Here is a 6,628-nt window from a genome sequence, read left to right as displayed (position 1 = left end):
TTTTAATTAAAAAAAAAAAATAGAAACATCTTGCAGTCCTAGTAACCATGCCCAGCATTGCAAGGGCTGATGGGAAAAGGAAGTACCAACATGGTGGGTGGATGGGACACTCTGAAGGCAGATTTCGTGTTATGGCTCTATGCTGTCATAGCCAAGGTCAAGGATACTAAGCAACTCAGCTGCCTATTCATGGAGAGCTGCTCAAGGCTCTCTTTCCCAGAGGTATGTGCCTTAGGCAGAATTATTTTCCAAAGAGACAAGATCAATATGGTGGCTTGTATCTGTGATCCCAGCACTTAGACGGCCTCAACACCCAAGATACTGCCCACATCCCAGGTGCTTTGGCCCCTGGGCCAAGAGAACTGCTGCAAGTGTGTGGCCAGCCTGGCTTAGGTAGTGAGACCCTGTGAGGAAGGAAAAAAATTTTACACCCTCCTGTTGTGGTTTGAAGGTGAAATGCCCCCCACGGTCTCATGTGTTTGCACACTTGGTCCCCAGCTGGTGGCGCTATATTGGAGGATTGTGTAATCTTTTTAGCTGGAGCCTTCCTGGAGGGAGGGAGTCACTGAGGGCAAGCTTTGAAGTCCTGTAGCCCGGCTCCACTTCCTAGACACTTTCTGCTTCCTGGATGTATATAAAGCGCCGCCAGCCATCTCACACTTCTGTCGCGTGCCTTCCTCACAAGGGCGGACTGTGTCCCTTCAGACCGTGAGCAGAATAAACCCTTCCTTCCGCAAGCTGCGTCTTGTCAGATATTTTGGTCACTGGAATCCTTTTTGTTTGTTTGATCGCTTGTTTGTCTGTCTCTCTAGTGATAACTGGGAATCACCGGTGGCTATCTTCGTCACCCAGAAGTGTGGTTGATGTATTGTACACCCCAATAAACTTATCTGGGGGTCCGAGAACAAAACAGCCACTAGATTAGACATAGAGGCCAGACAGTGGTGGCACATATGCCTTTAACCTTATCATTCGAGAGGCAGAGATCTGTCTGGATCTCTGTGAGTTCATGGCCACATTGTAAACAGAGCCAGGCAGTGGTGACACACATCTTTGATCCCAGGACTTGAGATCTCATGTCTTTGCTTGGGAAAGCCACGCACTTTTAATCCCAGGAAGTAATACGGCAGGACACAGAAAGGTATATAAGGCGTGAGGAGACAGGAACTTGCTCTCTTGAGGCTGAGGATCAGGAACTAGAGGCTTTTAGCAGCAGTTCAGCTAAGACCCTTTTGGGTGAGGACTCAGAGGCTTTCTATCTGAGGAAACAGGATCAGCTGAGGAGTTGGTGAGGTGAGGTTGGCTGTGGCTTGTTCTGTCTCTCTGATCTCTCAGCTTTCACCCCAATATCTGGCCCGGGTTATTTCTATTTCTAAGACCTTTTAAAATTTGTGTTACATGAAAGTCCCCAGCAATTAAAGCCAGGCTGTGTGAGCAAGGATATGAGATGGAAAGAGGATGATAGAGGAGCCAGCTATGCCTGCAATCCAGGTCCACCACGGTCTTCTCAAGGACTTGAGCCAATAAATTCCCTCTGCTCCTTCGTTTCTCCTTTAACTGACATTGATGAACAGCCATGTGCCTCCACTAGCGCCTTGAAGATGTGCCTGTGGGGGAAAGCCACAGCTTCTCAGAGCCATGATGGGACAGCTGTGAAACCCCACATCTAAAACATTGTGATACTAAATCAGTGGTCAGGACCCTTGAGTCCTGCGAGGTTTGTATTCCCTGACGGATACTCACATGCTTTGCCTTCATTGACCAAGGTTAGCCTAAAGGCATCTACAGTGTTTCCGGATCTATTACTTTGTATGGGAAATGCCTCAGTATCCAAAGAACACTCCTAGCCACTGTCCTTCTCTTGTCCCTTTGCATCTGCTTGGGACAGTAACCAATGTCCTCAAGTAACCACAGGCCTCCAAATCTCGTGTAGGGCACTGATAAGGTAACTCATGAGAGAGAATAGCTTGCTTGCTTTGAGCCCAGCTAGAAGAAATAGAAGCTATTTTCCTTTTCCCTGGCTCCATCCTAACACAGTGCTTCCTGGCCCAACTCCCTCTTGTGGTCCAGCAGAACCTTAGTTCTCAATCAGCCATTGAGAAAACAGTCTAGGAAAAATGACTATTTTCTAGCCACCTGACCAGGGTAATGTGAGGCTCAATGTCCCATTTTGGAATTCCCTTTGGCAATGTACCTGGCCTAGGAAAAAGCTGTGCATCTCTCTCCACAGATTTATCCATGTAATGGGACCTTCTCTTCATGGAGGACTGGAGGGCCTGTAAGAGTGACCTGGATCCTGGTGTCTCCAAAGAAACCAATGTCTGCTTAGATCTCTAATGAAGTGAGAAAGTGGTTCCCATAATCTTGGCATAGTTACTGGAAGCAGATATGAAAGCATGAATCACTGCCATTCCCACAGCACCTCCCATGTGCTTGCTACCATTCCTCCTTGAACCCTAAAAAAAACCTCCCAAGGAGGCCCCCTCCCCATACCTCTCAAAACCAGAGAGCAGCAGTTAATTGTCCGAGGTTTTGTTTACAACAAGAAGGCACATGCACAAAAACAAGCCAATCCCAATAAACCCATTAAGAAATAAAATTCACCTAGCAGTTCCTGGCAGTGGATGATTCATGGCAGGCATGTGATGGGTGCCCAGCCAGGAGCTCCACCTCTGTCTATCTTTTCTGTGACTTTATCCTGAGAAAAGTCCCTGAGCACACAGAGTTCTCAGAGTGTGAGATGGAGTCCAGTTCTTGCAGAGGAAGAGGGTTAAATGCTGCCTCTGAGGCTGAGGAGATGGCCCAGTCAGTAAAGTCCTTGTCTTGCAAACAGGAGGACCTAAGTTAAATTCCCAGAACATACATTAATGATTGAATGAAATAGGAAAAGGAAAGAAAAGGGTCGGGGAAGGGAGGGGAGGGGAGGGGAGGGGAGAAATGGGGAGGGAAGGGATGAGGAGAGGGCAGGCAAAATGTGGCCAAAATTGTAATCCCAGCACCAGGAAGGCAGACAAGGCAGATCCTGGGGACTTGCTGACCAGCCAGCCTAGCCTATGTGGCAAGTTCTAGGCCAGTGAGAAAGACCTTCTCTAAAAAAGGAAGGACATCAAGGTTGTCATCTGGATTCCACACATGCAACCCCCCCCCCACACACACACACTACACACACACAAACCTTCCCACCCATACACACACACACATACACACACACATTATACATACATACACTACACACATACACCCATACACACACACATATACAAACCCTCTTACCCATATACACATACCACACACACATACACACACAAACCTTCCCACCCATACACACACATACTACACACACACATATACCCATACACACACACATACACACTACACACACCCATACATACACACATGCATATACAAACCCTCTCACTCATACACATACACATACACACACTATACACACACATACACACTACACAGACACACACATACATATACAAACCCTTCCACTCATACACACACACACACAAACACACACACACACACACACACACACACACACACTTACTTTCTGGCTCCCTATATAACTAGCATTGCAACTCTAAACAAGTCAAATGCTAGTTTTAAGTGTTTGTCCTTGTATGTATGTGTCCCTGTAAAATTCACATTGAAAAGCAATTTGCAAAGCCAAGGTATCGAGAGACGGGGCCTTTAGAAGATTACAGCAAAGGGGCTCCTCACGGATGGACTAAGTACCTTTACTAGAGCGCTTAAGGGAGCAATCGCTTAGTTTCTGCTTCCCCTTTCGTGGTGTGAGGCCACAAGCACAAGCCACCACCTTCGCAGCGGGAGGCATGCTCACCAGTCACGGAAACTGCCTGCCCTTGAGTTTGGATTTCCCAGACTCTAGAACTGTGAGAGATAAATTACCTTTATTTTCTTAATTACCTTTCCTTATTAACCACCCAGTCTAAAACATGTTGTTACGAACAGACTAAGAATGTCAAGTAACCAAACGGAAACTTCATCTTCTCTTATGAGAAAATAGGTAAGAATATTGCCCGGAGCATGGTGGCTCACCTCTTTAATCCCAGCACTCAAGGTGACAGAGGCAGGTGGATCTCTATGAGTTTGAAGCTAGCTTGATCCACATAGTGAGGTCCAGACCAGCCAAGGCTACACAGTGAGGCCTTGTCTAAAAAAATATATATATAATAATTAAGAGTATCTGTCTCTGGGTTTGTAAAACACCTACCAATAAACCTATAGAAGTACTCATCACATGATATCATTAATACTAAGGTAATGTCATTAGCTGGCAGATGAATGGACTCAATGAATTGGAAGATGGCTAAGGGAGAAAATCCAGTGAAAACCTGGGAGAGTACGCTGTTATAGGACTAGATGGTCAGCAGTGATGAAGACCACCAGATGGCAAGGTTTGAGTTTGGGAGGACCAGAGGCGATATATATGGAGACCCAAGAGGATGGAAGGCAAAGAGTTCCATTACCAATGTCCCAAGGCCTCTATGGTCTAGAACCCCAGCCTGGAATTGAATCCCTCCAAGGCCCCCTTTTCAGAAAAATCACTGCCCACAAACATCAAGACCCTTGAGTTAAAACCCTAGGAGAAGGGACTGGCACTCTCACTCAAGTTCATTTGTCCACTTACTCTGCAGGTACCAGATAAGCTGTGCTCTGACTCCTGCCACCCCTTTACCCCATTCCTCTCTAGGAGACCAAGTAAAACATTAGAGCTGCTTTCCTGCTGCCGAGCCTCGAGAAGCTTGCTTTTAAAAGCACTCACTCAGCCTTGTAAACATGTCATAACCCATGGCCAAGTTCTCCACACTCTTTGTGTCTTTATATGATCTCTCTAATGGCACTCCACCTGTGACTTTGAACCCTCGCTTGCCAGGTTTGGGTTACCAAGAAGTGTATGTTCACAGAAGATTTTATTACTACTCACTTTGGCTGGATGATGTGGTTGCTTCTTTTTTCATTCATCTCCAAGAAAAGCACATTCCCTGATGCGACCAGATAAAGTGGGATGTCAGGCATGCTTTTCTTTTTCTGAGGAAGTTGCTTCTGCTTTTGGTGGGTCTTGTCTGTCCTGGACCTCCCAGAACTCAGCTTGCATTATGGTCAGAGAATGATGACTAGCTCCTGGGAAGCCACGCTGATTCCTTCCCTCAGAGCACAGATGCTAGAGACAAGTGTCACCTGGTGTCCTGAAGGCTCCTTACAAATTCTGTCCTTGGAATTACATGGATGACAGAGTGGGAGGAAAGATCATTCTTCATTTATCAATGTTCAGCCCAACAGAATTTACAGTTACTCAGAACTTTGCACATGACTTCAAAAGAAAGACAGAGAACCTGAAAGGAAGAAGGGGATATGGGGTGGGTCACTTTGGATGCAAGAACTTTCTGGTGTTTTTTTACAATAGCCAGTCCCTACCAGGAGCTCAAGGAATGCTAAAACTTTTCAATGGTTGTTAGGGTAGGCAGTCCCTACCAAGAACTCAAGAGGTGACAAACAGTGCTAAGTAGTTTATATTCATTATCGGACTGAATCCTTACATCAACCAACTCTATACATGAAAACACTAAAGCTTAGATTAATCAAACAACTCACCCGAGATCACATTAATTTGCCCTTGAACTCAGGATTCTGACCTGAGAGTCTGCAGGCTTAAATTCTGCTCCTCAACTTACAATGGGGTTACATCCTGATAAGCATGTCATAAGGTGGAAAATATTCCAATGCAAGGTGCATTTCATTACCTTAGCCTAGTCTTCCTTAAATGAGTTCAGAAGCCTCCTTTGTAACAGAGTAGTGAAATTTCAGGTCATGTGTTCAATACTGTCCATTGAAAGTGAAAAGCAGAATAGATATGCATCTCACACCATCAGAAAGTCAAAAGGGACAAGTGAAGGCATCCTAATTTGGGGACCACCTAATACTGTTCTAGGAGCTCAATAAGGAGAGGTTGTTGGGTGACTTCAACGTCCACAGAGACATCTAGATCACACCTAAGGTATCCACTACATCACTTTTTACAAAGACAGGCAGAGGCGTACCTGGGGACGTTTCACCAGCAACCACCAGACCTAGAACCTCAAACAAGTCCTCACCATGTGATGGTATCTCAGACCACCTGTTCACACGGATGGCATAGCCAGGCTCCCATTTCCCGCAATGACCGAAACCACTATTCCCAGAGAAAAAGAACAGGAAGTTGGGGGGCGAGGAGATCTGGGAAGAGTTGGGAGAAGGAAAGGAATATAATCAAAATATACCATATGAAATTCTCAAGGAATAAATAAAAATAAATAAAAGCCTTTAAAACAGGCCAGGACAGTAGGGTCTGGAGAGCAGTCTCAACTGTTAAGAGCACTGGTGGCTTTTTTAGAGGAGATGGGTTCAGTTCCCAACACCTACAGGTAGTTCACAGCCATCTTAACTCCAGTCCCAAGGGTTCTGATGCCTTCTGGCCTACAGGCATCAGGCACACACTTAGTACACACGCATATACGCAGGCAAACACTCATACACATACAACTAAAATCAATATCTTTTAAAAAATAAGACAGTGAGGTCTTACTTTTGGAAGACTTTCCAATAAGACAATTTGAAG

General features: G+C 45.5%; 1 long non-coding RNA gene across 1 annotated transcript; it reads right to left on the bottom strand.

Annotated features, from left to right (window-relative positions):
* Window positions 1-1,335: 1,335 nt before the first annotated feature.
* Window positions 1,336-6,238, bottom strand: LOC114694853. The gene is made up of 3 exons (XR_003734764.2): window positions 4,958-6,238; window positions 2,605-2,839; window positions 1,336-1,607 (listed from the first exon to the last, which is right to left on the bottom strand). It is a non-coding gene; the product is annotated as an uncharacterized LOC114694853 (long non-coding RNA).
* Between the last annotated feature and the right edge of the window lie 390 nt (window positions 6,239-6,628).

Source organism: Peromyscus leucopus, chromosome 20, assembly GCF_004664715.2.
Source record: "Peromyscus leucopus breed LL Stock chromosome 20, UCI_PerLeu_2.1, whole genome shotgun sequence".
NCBI classification, from domain to species: Eukaryota; Metazoa; Chordata; class Mammalia; order Rodentia; family Cricetidae; genus Peromyscus; species Peromyscus leucopus.
This window is presented reverse-complemented; position numbering and strand designations above follow the sequence as displayed.